The sequence below is a fragment of the Rhododendron vialii genome, chromosome 6a (assembly GCF_030253575.1).
Source record: "Rhododendron vialii isolate Sample 1 chromosome 6a, ASM3025357v1".
NCBI lineage: Eukaryota > Viridiplantae > Streptophyta > Magnoliopsida > Ericales > Ericaceae > Rhododendron > Rhododendron vialii.
In genome coordinates this window covers 3,646,108-3,650,888 of record NC_080562.1, presented here as the reverse complement: position 1 = coordinate 3,650,888, position 4,781 = coordinate 3,646,108, and positions in this window count along the sequence as shown.

The window sequence follows — 4,781 nt, the reverse complement described above, 5'->3', positions numbered from 1 at the left end:
GAAGTGGAGTTAGTTTCTTGCAAGACATATGATCAAGCAGCAGATATCTTTACGAAGCCCCTCAAACATGAAGCTTTCGTCAAAATGAAGACAATGCTTGGAATGAAGAATCTCTGAGAATCAAGCTTAAGGGGGGATGTTGAAATAAACAGTAAGCTTGATTTGGAACGTGTGAAACTATTGTTTTGGAGGCTTTGCCTAAGGTAAGTTGGTCAAATAAGCCTGCAAGAAGAACTATTGTTTTGGAGGCTATGATTGCCTAAGGTAAGTTGGTCAAATAAGCCTGCAAGAAGAGCAAGAACAAAAACGTGGGCATTGAATTTAAGCTTCTGTATTTCATTTGTGATCTTTGCAAAGTTATCTACTTGTCTGTTTAATTTGCCTATAAAAGAATGTATTCTGATTATGTAATATGTGTGAGTGGAGTAAGAGAATAAGAGAGTTACAGAGAGAGAAATTCCTCCTCTTTGTATGTTATTTTTCAGATTGAATGAGTTCAATATATGTGAGTGTGTTTGTGCAATTCTCTTGTGAGTTTCATACATTATAAGTGTGTGATCAATACTCCTCCACCCAACAAATTGCACATATATCCCGCCAAAAATTTGAGGCCCTACTAGAGATTGGCATACTAGGAAACCAGCAACCCTGCTCCAAATTGTACTTCCCTCTGATCACCCTCACCCACAACGAATTAAACTCTTTATTGAACCTCCACCACCACTTGGCTAGAAGGGACAAATTTTGCACCACCAATTTCTTCACTCCTAGACAACCTCTCTTTACTCCCATATTTCCACTTTTCCCTCGTTTTGATTGGTGTGGAAGGACAATAGTTTCACGCACACCCCCTTTGAATTCATCCATAGAATCGTCGCACCAAATCAAAGTTCGTTTTGGAATTTTGATTTTGAAATTTTGGATAATGAATAAAGAGAGATAAAAAAATTGAGAGTAATAATTGAAAGAAAATTTATTAAAAACCATGCGTAGAGAAAGAATCCAATCCAAAATCCCAAAATGAGTATGGTCTGAATACTGTGGTACTTCTGAGTTTTGACTCATCAGTCTTCTCATTCAAGTTGGACAAGCATTGTATTAAACATGTTTTACATGCTTATTGAATTATTAGCCATTTTTTGGACGACACTCCGTGCTACAATTAGCCACTAGCCACGGCCAGAAGATCTAGTAGTGATACTTTCAAAGTCTTGAAAAAAGTATTTTGAAGTAACGGCTCGGCTAACATGTGCCTAATAGGCACACTTTAAGAATTTCAAAATACAATATTTAAATATTAATTTCCTCCACTTAATTGTCCTTTCTATGTAATTTTCTTCAAAAACTAATCTACAATTCTTACTTTAAGGACTTTGCTACAAGAACAGCAGTTTCTGCACAGACAGCGTGTATAGCACGCGTTTGAGCCCGTCTCGGGTCTAACAAAGATAATCGAAACCGCTCATGTTGTTCAATATATTTTGCTTAAGGTCCCTGTAAAAAATCAGCTTCATTCGACATCGATAAGGGGATTTACGAAGTATCCAAAATCGATAAGGACATTTCTTAAGTGATTTTGGACGCTTCGTAAATGCCTTTATCGATATCGGATGGAACTGATTTTTTACAAGGACCTTAAACAAAATATATTGAACAAAATGAGCGGCTCTGATTATCTTTGTTGGGCCCAAGACGGACCCAAATGCGCGTTGTATGCTCTTTCTGTGCCGAAGCTGCTGTACTAGCAGCATTTTTGTTACTTTAATTGCAAAAGACAATTTTACCCTAGTACCATTTGTAATTGCTTTGCTTCCTCTAGCTAAAAAACGAAAATGATATAGGTACCGACGGTTTCTGTAGGGAAACTATACCGACGGCCGCGCTGGGCCGTCTCCGGCCACCAGACGGCCAATCCGAGCCATCTAAAAATTCTATAAAAAAAAATCAAGGGGCTGTTGATTCCCGTGTTGGGGCCCTCGATTTTTTTTTTAGAATTTTTGGATAGCTCGGATGGACCGTCCGGTAGTCGGAGACGGCCTGCCACGGCCGTCAGTACAATTTCCGTAGGGAAACCGTCAGTACTCATAGAAGTACTCGCTAAAAAAGGACGCCAGTTTTTTTTTTTGTTTGGCAGAAGAGCACCACAATTTCTCAGTGCACATTAAGATAGGCTCATTGATGTTGCCACTCTATTTTTTTAACTCAAGTGTTCGAGCTAGCTCATGTACATTTCGACTAATTTTTGGGAACCAATCTCATCGTCATTTGTGGGAGTCCCAATTAAAGTCAAAGTAAAATTCTATATGGACTAACCCCATAGGGGTTGATAACACCTGAGAAATTTTGAATCCGAAACCCAAATAAAAATATTATATTTTACACATACAAAAGAAACACTAAACAATGTTCATTTAGCTTGAGCCCAAAAGATAAAGTCAAAAAGAATATAAACATTTCTTGCTCAGTCAATACTTCCTCTCCAAAAGAAACACTAAAAAAAATTAAAAGATGAAAATATACATACAAAGCGATGTCCATCTTAAGGTGGGTTTGGATTGAAAAGTTAAAAACTTATATTTTTGTCTTTATTTAAATATTTTTTTGCATTTGTTTGTTTTGTGTCAAACTTTTGTTACGTATTGATTCGTTTAGACGAGCGAAATCGGAAAAATAAAATTTTGATCGACACTCATAATTTTTTGAATAAAGACAAAAAAAAGTAAAAAAAATGTGTTTTTAATTGTTTTTATTTTTTTTCAAAAAATTATGAGTTCAATCAAAATTTTATATGTTTTTTTTACTTATTTTTGTCTTTATTCAAAAAATTATGAGTTTCGATCAAAATTTTATACTTGTACTTTTCCGATGTCTTTTGTCGAGACGAATCAATAAATCACAAAATTTTGAAGCCAAAATAACAAATGCAAATTTTTTTTGAATAAAAAAAGAAGTTACAATTTGACTTTTAAAGCCAAATTAACCCTTACTTAGTACCAAATATAGTACATTACGTATCCTAGAGAGGAAAGTCCACTTTCACCCCATGTGGTTATCACTATGTGCGGATACCCCCCTTATGGTTCAAAACTGACCACATAACCTACCTGTGATTTTGAAACTGTGCGAATAGATCCCCTACCGTCATGTTTTCCATCCATATTAACGGAAGTGTATTTCACACACCTTTAGAATGTAATCTAAGTCGTTCATAATGTATTAAATAAATAATAAAGTATCTCTGTAAAAAATCATCTCGATCAGGTATCAATAACCCAGAGATCTAATTTTTAGTAAATTCAAAATTGAAATTTTAATTTCATAACAAAATCGATTTGACCATAAGCTTTCATTTTTTGATTGACTTGAATTTTGGCATAAACGTAGTACTCGTCAAAATTTACAATATCAACGGTTTGGATTCAATTGTTGGTATATGGGATGGTGTAGTTAGATTTAAAAAAGAATAATAATCAAGGGACGTGATGGGGGTATAACGGTCTTTTAGTGTTGTGTCTGTTAATATGGATGGAAAACATGACGACAGGGGATCTATCCGCACATTTTCAAAACCACAGGTAGGTTATGTGGTTAGTTTTAAACAATAAGAGGGGTATCTGCACATGGCAATAACCACATTGAGTGAAAGTGGACTTTTCTCTATCCTAGAAGAGAACGATTGTACGTATCCTAAAAGCAAAAGAACAGATTGGAGGGAAAATTGCCCGCCACATATAAAATTGGTGCCTTAAATATTGGATTTGTTATTAGTTGAAAAAGTGAGGATTAAAATTGTCAAGGTTTTTTTTTTGATAAAAATTAAAATTGTCAAGTTCGGTAAGTATCTTTTTACCTGAACTAGTCAGAAAACATTTTCAGAAAAGTTGATTCATTGGACCCACTAATCCTCAACGCCGCGGAGATTAGCATTTGCCTTGAAGTAATATAAGTGAAAAACTAGCATAAAACTCGTGTCATGCGCGATGCAAATCCAAGTGCACATCCTAATGTAAATGAGATTATTTTGCTGGCGGTGGAAACCATGAGTTTTTCACCATCATAATTGTGGTTCCCACTGTGCGTTCTTTGATGATCTGAATCGTTCATCTCTTAGGGTATATGGAATATATAGAACATCCATTCAAAAAATTAGCTTGATTGAACATCGATAGGTGTATATCAAAATTTGAATTTTGGTTTATAAATTAAATTTTGATACACCTATCGATAGCTAATCAAGCTAATATTTTGCGTAAGTAAGCTATTATGTGGGCCTTACAAGATAAACGATTGAGATTATTCTAATAAAGGCATGGTAAGGCCCAAGACGGTGGTGGAAAACCCACCATTTTCCAAATTTTCGTGTTCGATTTATAAACCAAAATTCAAATTTTGATACACCTATCGATGTTCAATCAATCTAATATTTTGCGTAAGTATACTTTTATGTGGGCCTTACAAGATAAACGGTTGAGATTATTCCAATAAATTAATTAATGTACAATGAGGCCCACAACAGCGGCAGTGAAAAACCATTTATTTTCACCGTCAATGAAAAGAATTTAATCTCAATGTAAATTCATATCATGCCTAGTTCAAATTGTTAAAGTTCATAAATAATTCACCACATCTACCAGAAATCAATTAAAGTTAAATTAAACGTACAAATATCTTTGAAACTTAACTTCACAAATAAAATAGTCATCACGAAGATCCCAAGTGTTACTTTGTCATTCCTCGACATTACTAGTACATGCACTTATAAGTTCAATAATAATCAAAAA